The sequence below is a fragment of the Siphateles boraxobius genome, unplaced genomic scaffold, assembly GCF_051911475.1.
Source record: "Siphateles boraxobius isolate OS27281-9 unplaced genomic scaffold, OSU_SipBor_1 1, whole genome shotgun sequence".
NCBI lineage: Eukaryota > Metazoa > Chordata > Actinopteri > Cypriniformes > Leuciscidae > Siphateles > Siphateles boraxobius.
Window position 1 is genome coordinate 28,691,213 of NW_027508699.1, and position 14,914 is coordinate 28,706,126.

The window sequence follows — 14,914 nt, forward strand, 5'->3', positions numbered from 1 at the left end:
GAACGCTTGCTTCTGATTGGTTAGTCGTGGCATTCAGCATCAGTCTAATATTTCCTTATTTACTATCATCCTGCAACGCTGTATATCAGACCACTTATCTGAGTAACTGTAATTGGCGCTTAATAAATTAAAATTAATTTAACAGTTGAGAACTGCAGCCATTAAAAATAAATTCCTCATCTAGAGATTATAACAGTCTAATAAATATTCCAGTGCAGAAATGTTTGCAGGCATTACACACATTCAGTGGGAGCTTAAATTAATATTTCCCACCAACATCACTGATTATGCCACACTGTGACCAACTTCTGAAATGACATTGTTTTTTAGATGAATAAAAACAAAATAAAATAAATACTCCTGTTTGAATAAAAACTCCTGTTTGACTTTTAACGTGTTTACCTTTTTAACTTTTGAACTGTTCCAAAAAATATGTATATATTAATTTTATTTTATTTTTTAAATATGTTCACATATGAATGTAGAAAACACATGTGGCATTTGCTGCGGAGAAGTTTGAATTATATTCAAGCAAGACAATGTCCTGTTAGTTTTTCAGTGATGATTGTGTAACCCTTGGTTAAGAATAAAAATACCCGACTACGCCACCTAGGTTCCGTCTCTACCCAGGAAAGTATAAAGTAATAAAAATAACCCAAAAAGAAAGTTAAACCAAAAAGAATTACAACAAAAGGAAGGACCCTGCTGGTTCGGTTTGCACTGAAGACAGAGACGTGACTTTCCAAAAATATACCAAATTTATTTATCACAAGAAATAAAATAATTCACTTAAAAACATCAAGATAGATCTCAAATACAGCTTACCAATTAATACCGACAGGAACAAGAGACCACAATTTGACCACTTTAACAGAAGGGAAAAACACAGCAAATCAGTGAGTAAACAACGTAAAACACGTGTCACACCAAATAAAGAGAATACCAAAAGAAAACAAATACACTCCCCCTTCTGTTAAGCCTCAATCACAGCCATGTTAAGCTTCTAGCCACCAGCGAATAGAACTGGCAAATGGATTTAATAAAAAAAAAGAGAAAAGAAAATTACAACACTCAGTCACAGTAACATCATATTTCACTTCACAATTAAGACTAATGTTAATGTTGTTTGCGCTGCTTTACATGGACCAGGCTACCAGCCTATCAGTGTACTATAACTTAATAGCCCATCGAACATAAATTAGGTCCGTCTTTCAACACATTTCTTACGAGCAGCTCGTTGAAGAGCTCGATCGTTAGCGGTTCAAAACCGCAATATCCGCAGCCGTCAGATGCACTAAGACCATGAAACAGTGACAAAATAAATATAATAATAAAAACACACAAAACAAAACAGCAGCTAGCGCTCTTGGGCCGCACCTGCAATAAAAACACTAATAGTAAATATACATTGATTAATTTCCCCCCTCACAAAATAAGACACCAATTATAACACTTCTTACCTCGTAGGGGATTTTAAGCTATAGTGACCTTTATGTCCCTTGCACTCGTCACTTCACGCACACGCATTCCTGATGGCAAACATAGGCTATATTTAGACCATGATCTGCGATTGAGATGGGGACATACAGAAAACAACTCACCAGAGAGTCAAAGCAACTAGAAATGGGTAGCCCGGTTACTTCACACCGCACAGAGAAGAATAATAATTAACCAACCTTAGACAGGGTTTTTAAATCACGCCACTAGACACAGACGCACCCTCCTGATTGCACCGCGCAAGTGTAGGCCTACTCAATATCAACTGCGGCTCAACACCGGTGGGCGTGTCTAGTCATTTGCAATGTGTAGCCCAATTCTAAGGAGCAAAACTGAACGTTAGATTATCAACCTGTCACAATCGAAATATAGTAGTAATTTAAAAAGTAGAAATTAAGATGTGCACTGAAAGGATCCTCATGAAACGTGATATCCTGAACATTTAGTTGTTTCTTTGAAGTTTTATAACAGGCCTAATTCAACCTCACACAGGTGTTACCACATATTTTATTACATTAGATTGTGGTTGTGATTGTGGTTTTCACTAGATTCGTTCAAAGTGAAAAGAGCATCAGGTTTTTGTACGACATGTTTCATGTTTTGTATCACTGGGCTCCAACTCTCAGCGCACAATAATAGAGAGCTGAATCTGACAGACGTACATCATTAATAGTGAGTTCAGTGGATGTTTGTGATGTAGTCGACTGAAACCGACGGCCAGAGGTGTCTTCAGCACTCCAGGATCGAGCACCTTTAAATAATAAATACTGCGGTTCTTTGTTTGGATACTGTCTGTACCAGTAAAGATAAACAAATTCACTACTTGTACTATATGAGCAGCTCAGCTTGACAGTTTCTGTTTCTTTAGAGTTTTTGTCTGTCCCTTTATCTGGCTCAATGTTGTCTCCAGTCACCAAACCTGTCAAAAATAAATAACAAAACTATTTTTGATTTGTGAAAGCAAAATTGACAACATACTTTTGCAAACAGATTTCAAATAATGTTTTACAGGAATACAAATTACTAAAGTAAAATAAATGTAGCCTTCGGGGTTTGATAATTAAAAACAAAGTAAATAAGTATGTACAGAATTCCATCAATTATTTAATAAATATTGTACCTGTTCCCACAATGAGAATAAGTATGAGGCATCTGTCCATGTTGAATCAGATCAGCTCAGTTCTCTGTTGAGGCTCTCAGTTCTCTCAGCTGTAAGTCACTGAAGATCACGAAACACACACAGGAACTTCCTCCTTGCTGAACTTCCTGTTGCTGTTATGTCATTTAACTATAACAACACAATTTTTATTTTATTTATTAGAGATTTTTTTGTATAGAAAGATGTTTGAAGATTTACAACAAATGTAACATGAGAAGCAAGTTATTTAAACTGTCTTGATGGAGTTCAGCTGTCTCAGTCTATAACATGAAAGTGGTGATGATGATGCAGAGTGTATTTGAATTTCTACAAAAAGTATTCAAAGGATCTACTCAATAAGTGCCACAATAAAGTCCATCTATTGACCAGTGAAATACACTGTATTCTGTACACTGACCTTTATACCAAAGTTCTATTTATTAAGGCAAAATGGCTTAAAATCATTTTTATAAGCTTATGTTTACTCTTATATAAGTATCAGTTGAATATAATTTGTACAATGTAATGGAATAAAATAGTGTTGTATGACTGTATCTTCTCTTATATAAGATGTGAAACCGCAGGATCTCCATGTAAATGTGTGAACACCGCCATCCCGTGGCAGACATAATATTAGTGTATTAGTGGTTATAGTGTACTTTTATACATTAAGACCACAAATAAGACCAAATAATTAATTATACATACTTCATTGTGATAATTTAAGGACAGCATTGAAGTGATGGTACTTACATACTAAATCAGAGAGCAGAATAACTGAATGAAGTATCATTGTGTGTGTGCTTCCAGTCTCAGCTTGAATGATCTTATGACAGTCTCTGTCAGGTTCAGTAAAATACACTCAGATACATTAAGCTCCTCCTTCCTCACCTCCTGGGGAAAAGAGAGCGCATCTAAAAATCAGTTTATCACTGTCACACTGTTGCTTCATAATGTCACAAAGGCAGAGTAGCATCTTTCATGTCATCACTACAAAATCAATTATAATAAAGGTAATAGACAACCCTATTCTCACTCCCAAGGCGTCAACAACTGAAGCATGGTCAAGCGCCCGAGGCGTTACACAGCAGACGCCAAAGGCGCCCTTTGGCGTCACTCTGTGGCGCATTAGGAACTCCATTGCTTTCAATGGGAAACCTGTGGCGGCAATAACATGCACGAATTTTATCAGTAGGAAATAGCGTTGAAGAAGTCTCATCCCGAACACATCGCGATGTTTGGCATCAGGTCACGTGTGCCAGATGTTGGTAAGTAGTCGTAAATACGCTGTCCAAATAATGGTTGCTATAATGTGTTTTCTGTTTGTCGATATTAATCAGATTAGCTCTCTCATGTTCAGTCACTGCATTATATCTGTCATCTCCACGGAGGCTTTGCGTTTCATTGGTTTCTAATTCGAAACACATAAACTAACGTGATTAAACACTGTCTGTCACGTGACGTGGTATAACTTAGGCCTAGACCTTCAATTAGTTAATCATATATGAAATATATATTCATATAAGGTTCAAAGTAGTAATTAGTTCCAAAGTGGTGTTTGTAGTAGAAGCGCAGTAAGCACAAAACTTACCATGCTTTCACCACAGTATTTGCAGTTTTAATGTGTAATTTGTTGTAAATGCACAGTAACCAAAAAACTTACCATACTTTTACCTCAGTATTGGTAGTTTTAAAGTAATATTTGTTGTAAATGCATAGTAAAAACAACACTTACCATGCTTTTACCACAGTATTTGCAGTTTTAATGTGTCATTAGTTGTAAATGCACAGTAACTACAAAACTTACCATGCTTTTACCTCAGTATTGGTAGTTTTTAGGGTTGTAACGGTATGAGATTTTCACGGTATGATAATAGTCTCAGAAAATATCACGGTTTCACGGTTTACGGTATTAAACAATGATTATTATTATCAGCTGCAATGAACCTTAAATTAATGAAAACTGATAGGGTTTTTTGGTTGAACATATGGTTTATTAAAACAAACTTTTTTAATCTACCTTTTGAAATAATAAGAAAGAAAAAATAAAGCTGCAGATCTCCCATTTGAACAAACATGTTTGATCAATTGAATTAATAAAATTCTTAATTTATTAATTATTATTTAAGATAATTTTTATTTTGACAGGTTGTACTAAACTCCTATGAGTTTCAGTCAGAGTGTATTTGACAATGATTATTTTCAACAAAATTATGAAATGCTTATTTAGTTCTCTCAGAGCAGCTCTGGATATGTTCATGTGTTCACGTCCTTATATAGTGAGTGAGACGGCAGATGCTTTAAACACCATGAACGTCCCACATACTTGAGTATATACTAGGTGAAACGGTGCTGCTCATTCACACAGACACGCTGAACAAGCAGAATATAGATGTACAGTTTTTTGCGCTGTTTAATAGACACACTCATATAGCGATTTTATTTATTGCACAGCTATATTTTAGATTTATTCATCCATCTATCAAATCGCGCATTTTACGTGACATCTGCGTTATATTGTAAATTCCCTCAGCAACACGTAAATAATATGGACTTAAGTTATAAATGGAACTTTATCTGCAGGGAGGGAAGGTGTTCGCGAATATGGGAGAACATATTTGACATATTTCCTCATTTTGCAGCCACGTGGAAATAAGTTGCATATGCGCATTTGAGATCTGCTTTAATTTTTTTTCCAAAACCGTGGATAAGCAAATGTTCACGATATGATAATCGTACAAGTCAATATCGCGATAAACCGCCATACCGGTATACCGTTACAACCCTAGTAGTTTTAAAGTAATATTTGTTGTAAATGCAAAGTAACCACAACACTTACCATGCTTTTAATGCCTAATAATTTAAAATCCAAAAATTGTAAGGTAAATCTGTAATTTTTACTTTAAATAATCCTATATATTATACATAATGATATTTTATTTTCTCTTTTTTCAGCTGAAAAGACCAAAGGGCCTTTCGGACTCAGTCAGTTCATTATTGTTTGAGGAGAAGTAAACTTGAGACGAAAAGCTACAAAGGCAAATATTCACAATGGTATGTATGTGTTGGTTTTAACCTGTAATCAAACATTTTATCAATCATTTGTTGTTTCTTAAACCTTTTCTTACAAAACCCATAGCCCAATCAGTACAAACATAGTCTCTAAGTCTTAATAATTCACAAGATTTAACAAGTTCTCAAATTCATACGATGCTCATACATATTTGTATACTCGTACATAATCCTGCAGCTTTTACTCCTAGTGCTGTCATTGGCTACTGCCTCAATTCCTGTACATATTTATCGCGATATTTGCAAATCAGTTGCGGATGCCCCACACACTGTCAGAAAGTTTATATTAATTGCATTGTATTATTTAAAATTATTACAAATTGGACCCTGTCTGTTTATGTTCTAATGATATATGATGTCTCTCCACACCTCATGACCTACCTCTGTCTGTTTGCAAGAGTGGAAAAGCTAATATGACTTGTCACACGACATCAGATACTCGATTATTTTGTCATGATCAGATCAGTTACACTGCTGATAACTGTCCCATTTGCATGTAAATCGTGTTATTTTTGCTTGCTATTAATGACATACTTTTAATCATGCCCACATATCAGTAAACTTTTTACATAAATGCATTTAACATTTAATTATGCAACACTATACTGAAATAAGTCCTACTGTTATTTATAAACTTTCTACTTGCTTGTAATGTAATAAAATTACCTTCCTTTCTGTCTTGCAGGATTACTTAGTCCTTTTTTTAAGATCTCTACTACATCAAACTCAACAGCTCTTTTAAGAGCCGACCCTCACAAGAGCTCCAGTACTAGTGAGACGCAGCGAATCTTGCCGTGATCAGCCCTTCCCAGGTAAAGATCCTACAATATTTCTATCAGTATTTACTCATCAAATGATCTCCCCTGAACCGTATGGTAAACTAACTTATTTATAACTGTCTTCATTTCAATGTTTTAAGAACAATAGTAATTGCACATAGAGTAAGTAAAGACTTTTTTTGTTTTACAGCAGAGAAGGAAGACCACTCCTTATATCAACGCAAGCTAATCGAATGAATCCTTTGTTTCGGTGAGGAAGGAACATCCGGTGCCCAAAGACAGAAAGGTGCGCATGGCCATTGGTATGTCTTGTATTGAAACAATGCTGTAATATGAAGGCTAGTACATCATTTGATTTTGACAATTTTACGTTGTACAGGTTATCACTTGGTTATTGACCAAGTAAAGCTCTTGAAACAAGTGACAGAAGAGTACGTTGTCTTGAAAGAAATCAAGCATCACTGGCAAAGGCTCAAAAGAGACCATGCCTTTCTAAAATATCTTTTAAAACAGGTTGCTGTTGATATGGGTAAAACAGTTTTTTTTTCAGTACTTAACCAATAATACAGGTGAAACTCGATAATTAAAATATCGTGCAAAAGTTCATTTATTTCAGAAAATTCAACTTAAAAGGTGAAACTAATATATTATATAGACTTATTCATGACATGCAAAGTGAGATATTTCAAGCCTTTATTTGTTATAATTTGGATGATTATGGCTTACAGCTATGAAAACCTTTTCACAATATTCTAATTTTGGGGTTTTCATAGCTGTAAGCCATAATCATCCAAATTGTAACAAATAAAGGCTTGAAATATCTCACTTTACATGTAATTAGTCTGTATAATATATTAGTTTCACCTTTTAAGTTGAATTACTGAAATACATTTTTGCACAATAAAAAAACTTTTGATAAAAAAACTTTTCCACGATATTCACATTTTCCGAGTTTCACCTGTATGTGCTGCAATTTTATATATACTTCAATGTGTATAATATAATGTACTGACTGCTGCTTTGTAAATTTAAATAAGGGACAGGCAACTAAGGCCCTTTTGCATTCTCCTTTTTGAGGTGGAGAGTTTACCTCCAACCCTAATTGAGCACATCTGAACATTTTAACCAAAGTCTCCAGGTTTACTTGTAGACATAGGCAGGAGGTTCCCTTTCAAGGGAACTTCGAGCTGCGTCAAACGCTGCGGGAACGCCCCTGCGTTGTGCGTCATGAAGCACGTATGGAATCAGCCCAATGGAGAGATGAAACGTCATAGGCGGGTGACGTCATCGACCAGGAAACTATAAAGCACCCCAAAAACACAAGCGCATTAGCTTCTGTGCTTTCAGTCGCGCTACATGTGAATCTGTCCCTGTGTGATATTGTCTGTCTTACATACCCTGCACCACACAAACAATTTATCCCTATATATATATATATTGAGAGATTATGGCGGACGAACAGCAGTTTAGAAAGTGTGTTCCTCCCTGCTCGCGTTATTTAACGAGCGGGGATACACATGATCTTTGTGTTGTTTGTTTGGGAGTTCAGCATGCCCAGTTTGCTCTCGAGGGAGCAGACTGTGAGCATTGCGAGCGTTTGCCGTTAAGGACGCTCCGCTCCCGCCGGTCGCTCTTTGAGGAGAGCGGTTCGGTGCGCGCTCCCCGCGGTTCGGGTCCCGCTTCTGCCGAGGCAGAGCGGCGGCGCTTATCGTGGGGATCGCAGATGGATCTCACAGCGGGGTTTGAGACGGGCTCTGCCTTATCTCTCCCTTCACCTGTGAGATCCAGTGCCTCAGTCCCGGGTTCGGAAGCACGCGCTGCGGTTTCTTCCGCTCGGGCTGAGGCACCAATGCTGCAGCTATCCAGTTCTGAGGAACTTGATGTTGTTAGTGTTGAGGGAGATGTGGAGGATTCGCCACCCCACACTCCTAAGAGTGATGAGCTTATGGAGGTGTTAACAAGAGCTGTTGAAAAACTTAATATTGAATGGCCAGTGACTAGACAGGAGTCTGTTTCTAAATCAAAGTTGGATGAGAGATTTTTGCCGTCACGTGTGCAGCCTCCACGCCGGTGCCTGCCGTTTTTCCATGATCTCCACACCGAGGTGTCGAAATCATGGAGAAAACCGGTGTCATATAGAGTGTTTAGTCCCCAGACTTCAACATACGCTAATATTATGGGAGCCAAGGCTCATGGTTATGGTGCTTTGCCTCGTGTGGAAGAGACGCTTGCGAGCCATCTCTCCCCCGAAGCAGCATCATCTTTTAAGGCACCGGCATTACCCACCAAGCCTTTAAGAAACACTTCGGCTTTAGTGGGTAAAGCATATTCGGCAGCAGGTCAGGCTGCGTCATGTCTGCATACTATGTCAATCTTGCAGGCATACCAGGCTGATCTGCTAAGGGACATGAGTGAGAGTGAGGAGGTCAGTACTGACGTAGTTCGTGAACTGCGTCAGGCTGCTGATTTATCCCTGCGTGCCACCAGAGAATCGGCCAAATTAATGGGTCGTTCTATGGCAGCTCTGGTGGCCGCAGAAAGACATTTGTGGTTAAATCAGACTAATATTAAAGAGAGAGAAAAAGCTTTTCTTTTAGATGCTCCTCTTTCTCCCATGGGGTTGTTTGGTGATGCTGTGAATTCAGTTATCGATAAATTCCAAGAAGAAAAGAAACAAACTGCAGCTTTTAAAAAGTTTCTTCCCCTTAAAGTTCATGTCCCTGGGGCTGCTGGGCGGGAGCAGCCCCGGCCGTCTTCGAGCTCATCACATAGAGCGCAGCAGAGGCAGAGTGTCGCGTCTCGTGCTCCCCCTGCTGGACAGTGGGCTCAGCCGCGACACTCTCAGCCGAAGCCTTCTCCCAGTAGAACTGATCTGAGGACAGTTATATTGGCTAAGAAGGCTTCGGCTAAGAAGAAGTCCTGACGCCAAGCCGTTCAGGATGCTGAGGGTGGTCCCCACCGAGGCGGAAAGGTGTTCACCTCTTTTTACGGTGCCCATTCCTCCTCGGTGCCCTCAGGGGCTCGTTCTGCCAACCCCGCCTTTATGCCGGGGCACAGACGATCCCAGCGAGCGCTTTCCCGAGGGACGCTCGCTCCCTCTGAGGAGGGTCTCAGAGCGGTCAGACCAGTTGTTCCCTGCCGGTGCGCCGTTACAGGGCGCTGCGTCTGCTGCTCAAGTTACACCAGAGGCCAGTCTCGAGAGGCTGGTACCCTTAGTAGAATTTCTGGCAGAGTGGAAAAGCCTTCCAAAAATATCTCATTGGGTCCTGCAGACAGTAGAAAAGGGTTATGCTATCCAGTTCAGGTGTCGTCCACCAAAATTCAGAGGGGTTCTGCACACAGTGGTGGGCCCCGAGCAGGCTCTGGTATTGGAACAAGAGGTGAAAACGCTCCTTCAAAAAGAGGCTATAGAACGGGTTCCTCCTCCCAGTTTGGAGTCAGGTTATTACAGCCGATATTTCATCGTTCCAAAGAAGGATGGGGGGTTGCGTCCAATTTTAGACCTGCGCATATTGAATCGCTCGGTAGGGAAGCTAAAATTCAAGATGCTCACTATCAAGCAGATCGTGTCTCAAATCAGGTCCGAGGACTGGTTTGTCACGATAGATCTGAAGGACGCATACTTCCATGTGTCCATCCTTCCACAACACAGGAAGTTCCTGAGGTTCGCCTTCGGGGGCGAGGCGTACCAGTACAGGGTTCTTCCGTTTGGCCTAGCTTTATCTCCCCGCACTTTCACGAAATGCATGGATGCAGCACTAGTGCCTCTGAGGCTTCAGGGCATTCGTATTCTCAATTACATCGACGATTGGTTGATTTTAGCTCAGACCGAGCAGATGGCGGTTCGGCATCGAGATGTCGTCCTCGCTCATATCAGAAAGTTGGGGTTGAGGCTGAACGCAAAGAAAAGTGTATTATCTCCTTCCCAGAAGACCACTTTTCTGGGTGTCGTTTGGGATTCGGTATCGATGCGGGCGCGACTCTCTCCGACCCGCATCGCTTCGATTCTCTCAGCTGTGAAACAAGTGAAGCTAGGCCAGCTACTCACTGTCAAGCAGTTTCAGAGACTGTTGGGTCTGATGGCAGCAGCGTCCAACGTTATACCTTGCGGCCTGTTGTACATGAGACCGCTACAGTGGTGGCTCAGGACCAAGGGATTCTCCCCGAGGGGAAATCCGCTCCGCACGTTCAAAGTCACGCGGCGCTGCCTTCGTGCTCTGGTCATGTGGAGAGAAACTTGGTTCCTATCCAAAGGTCCTGTGCTGGGGGCTCTTTGTCGTCGCATAACGCTAACGACGGATGCTTCCCTCACAGGGTGGGGGGCGGTCATGAGTGGTCGCCCAGCCCAAGGTCTGTGGCAGGATCATCATCTTTCGTGGCACATAAATTGTCTAGAGATGTTGGCTGTGTTTCAGGCTCTGAAACACTTCCTAACAGACCTGAGAGGCCATCATGTGTTAGTTCAATCAGACAACACGTCGGTGGTCTCTTATATAAATCATCAGGGGGGCCTGCGGTCTCGCCGGCTTTACAAGTTGGCCCGTCAGATCCTCCTGTGGTCCCAAGGGAAGCTACTATCTCTGAGAGCAATGTATCTCCCTGGGTATTTGAATGTGGTAGCAGACTCCCTGTCGAGGCAGGGGCCGAGGCCAGGGGAATGGAGACTCCACCCCGAGGTGGTGGAGCTCCTTTGGTTGAGTTTCGGTCGCGCCGAGGTGGACCTATTCGCTTCCAAGGAGACCACTCATTGTCATCGGTGGTTCTCCATCACTCTTCCAGCCCCCCTGGGGTTGGATGCTATGGTGCAGCCGTGGCCGAGGTCACGTCTGTACGCCTTTCCCCCTATTGCTCTGTTACCAGGAGTTCTGGAGAGGGTCCGCCGGGACGGGGTCAGTCTACTACTAGTAGCCCCGTTCTGGCCGGCCCGAGTATGGTTTGCGGACCTGATTTCTCTCCTGGACGGTTCTCCTTTGGAGCTCCCGGTCAGGAGGGATCTACTCTCCCAGGCGGGGGGCACGATACTTCACCCCCGCCCAGAATTGTGGAAACTGTGGGCTTGGCCTCTGAGGGGGCCCAGCTCATAGACTCCGGTCTCTCAACCGAGGTTGTTGAGACCATTCTTAACTCCAGAGCTCCATCCACGAGGAAGCTTTATGCCTTGAAGTGGAAACTTTTCACTTCTTGGTGTGGAGAACACCTGCAGGACCCAGTTAACTGCCCAGTGGGTGCAGTGCTGGAATTCCTGCAGGAGCGCTTCTCCACAGGGTTATCCCCCTCCACACTAAAGGTGTATGTGGCGGCACTAGCTGCTTACCACGTCCCTTTCAGTGGAGTTTCTCTTGGGAGACACCCGCTTATAACTCGTTTCCTCCGTGGCACTTTGAGGCTGAGGCCAGCAGTTCGTACGAGGGTGCCGACTTGGGATCTGGCCATTGTATTAGAAGGTCTTTCCCTAGCTCCTTTTGAACCTATCGAAGAAGTTCCCGAGAAGTTTCTCACTTTTAAGACTATCTTTTTGCTTGCTATCTCTTCACTAAAAAGAATCGGAGATTTGCAGGCTCTGTCGGTTTCACCCTCGTGCCTGGAATTTGCACCTGGCATGGTTAAAGCTTTTCTGCATCCTAGACCAGGTTACGTTCCTAAGGTTCCTACTAATATTGTTAGACCTACGGTTCTGCAGGCTTTCTGTCCTCCTCCATTTATGTCATCGGACCAGGAGAAACTTAATTCACTCTGCCCTGTTAGGGCATTAGACGCTTATGTCCACAGAGCTGCCCTGTGGAGGAAATCAGAACAACTTTTTGTATGTTTCGGGCCACCCAGGAAAGGGTGTCCGGCGTCTAAACAGAGAATGAGCAAGTGGGTGGTTGAGGCTATCTCACTTGCTTATGAGTCGGCTGGCCAGCCTTCACCTTTGGTTGTCCGAGCTCACTCTACCAGGAGTATGGCTGCTTCTAAAGCTCTTTTGTCGGGGGTTTCCCTGAGTGATGTTTGTGATGCGGCTGGATGGTCTTCACCGCATACTTTTATTAAGTTCTATGACCTAGACTTAAGCTCTACCCCTGGGGCACAGGTGCTCTCGTCCTCTGTGCGCTAGTCTCACATGACGGTCATTTGGTCCTATGGCGACGTGGGTATTCGCGTTCCCGCAGCGTTTGACGCAGCTCGAAGTTCCCTTGAAAGGGAACGTCTCGGTTACGTATGTAACCCTAGTTCCCTGATAGGGAACGAGACGCTGCGTCGCTCCGCCATACTCCCGGCACTCCCGTTAGCGCTTCCTTCAAGCCTATCAGAAGCTAATGCGCTTGTGTTTTTGGGGTGCTTTATAGTTTCCTGGTCGATGACGTCACCCGCCTATGACGTTTCATCTCTCCATTGGGCTGATTCCATACGTGCTTCATGACGCACAACGCAGGGGCGTTCCCGCAGCGTTTGACGCAGCGTCTCGTTCCCTATCAGGGAACTAGGGTTACATACGTAACCGAGACGTTTGAGGTTGGAGCTAAATCTACAGGACAGTGGACGCTGAGGACCAGAGTAGCCCATCACTGCTTTAAATAACACACAACAGAAGCTGACCTGACTGTCCATTAAACAACTTAATTTGAATTGTTTGTTTTACTTTCAGACCAGGACTGGAGAACACCTGACGATGGGATGTTGAGACTTCCTTCTTCTGGTTGAGAAAAAGCTACACCACAGTGATCACATCTTCTGTTCATCAGTTGTACTGTAGGGTACAACTGAACAAACTGTTTAGATGAGGAAGAAGAACATGAACACGATACAGACGTACAGGGAAGAGCAAGAAACCAGTTTAGCTGTGATAATGAATCATTATTTTCCAACACAATATCAAATCTGTTTTCTGTATCATAGGTGACTGAATATGATTCTCTGGCACTCATTATGTGGCTTCAGCAGCTGTGAATGGATTAGTGTGATGTTAATGTATTTTTGAAGACCCATTTTTATTTATCTTGAATCTCATTTGTCTTTATGCTACTTTATCAACTTTATGCTGTGTCCTCCAATAAAGTATTGTGTAATAAAATATGGTGAATATTGTGTATTGAAAGTGTTATTTGGTACAGTAAATTTTATTTGAGAAATTTTAATTTCTTATGAATTTAGTTCATAATTTAAAAATAAACAGGACATAATAATTTTTGATCTAGTTAATGATATTTGGGACACCAATGCACTAAAAGTTGCACATACTTGCATGTGAGAAGTATGCCAGTTTTCAGTGAAATAAAGGGAAGGTATGTGAATAACAAGAGGCTGCAGTGGGTTATATTATTACAAACACTTCAATCATAATTGAAGATGATCTATGTTGATCATTCTAGTACATCATTTGCATTTAGTATGAAAGCATAGATATTACTGATGTCAGGCATATAAGAAGCAATCAGAGGGGGTGAAATAGAAATGTTGGCACTGTTTCTTTGTTGTTTTACTAAATAGTGCATTATCCTTGTGCAATAGTAAAGTGTAAATATATAAATTGATTTTTGTTTACTGCCAACACTGGTATTTGGATAATGACAAGTAGTTGTAGGTTCATCAATTATATGTGTTGGTGTTCATACAAAAAAAGGAAATACATATTAATTATTATTATTGTTATATATTACAGCATTTCTTTAAAATATTTCCATATCAGATGGTCTCACAGTACCCATCAAAACCTAATACAAGCATGATGTTAGAATAGAAAGGGGGGGAAAAGATAAAATAGTCTGGTATTTAAATGTGACTAAACAAAGTTTGTTCTCCATGATGGGGAGAATAGATGTGTGTAGATTGCACTGCCCTTCCACCCTCAGGGGCCCAGCAGCGACCCAGCAACGACCCAGCAACGGCCCCCGGAAGAGCAAACAAATACACATTTCAAATGGTTGTAACTTAAAGTCTGGTTAGTGTATCAAAGAGAAAATCGGCAGGACAAATGCTTATGCTATGTTTACTAAATAATGTTGGGCACAGTTTTCAGACATAATGGAAAGCTGGCATGAAGGTTTTTTAAAAGTAAAATATCACATTTCAGTCTGTCATAAAGGCAGTTTATGTCATAAAGGTTTGCACAATGAACATTTAGATATTCAGTTTTCCATTAAATATATAATTTATTTAAAATGTATTGTTTCATTGCTAAATGTTTTAAACTACATTACCCACATATCTCTGTGATTCTATCAATGGAACAGGAAACGTGGTGCTGTAGTTCATTGAGATGTGCAGAAATGCTAAGGGTTAGGGTTGGAATCTCGATAAAGGAGTAATTTCTCACAACATAGAGACATTTTATAGTTAACTTATTGTATAACTAACGTGATAATAACACCAAAACATACTTTGTAACATGAAGCGCCGTTTTATATGGGTTAAAAGATAGTCCAATCTAGGGGTGTCCCCGACTAAG

At 41.2% G+C, this 14,914-nt stretch overlaps 2 long non-coding RNA genes across 2 annotated transcripts; one reads left to right on the plus strand and one right to left on the minus strand.

The window, feature by feature from the left end:
- Nucleotides 1-1,079: 1,079 nt before the first annotated feature.
- LOC143739688 (uncharacterized) lies at nt 1,080-1,664 on the minus strand. The gene is made up of 3 exons (XR_013204418.1): nt 1,602-1,664; nt 1,461-1,529; nt 1,080-1,377 (listed from the first exon to the last, which is right to left on the minus strand). It is a non-coding gene; the product is annotated as an uncharacterized LOC143739688 (long non-coding RNA).
- A 3,931-nt stretch (nt 1,665-5,595) lies between these two features.
- Nucleotides 5,596-7,018, plus strand: LOC143739677 (uncharacterized). The gene is made up of 3 exons (XR_013204407.1): nt 5,596-5,689; nt 6,393-6,519; nt 6,677-7,018. It is a non-coding gene; the product is annotated as an uncharacterized LOC143739677 (long non-coding RNA).
- The last annotated feature ends 7,896 nt before the right edge of the window (nt 7,019-14,914 follow it).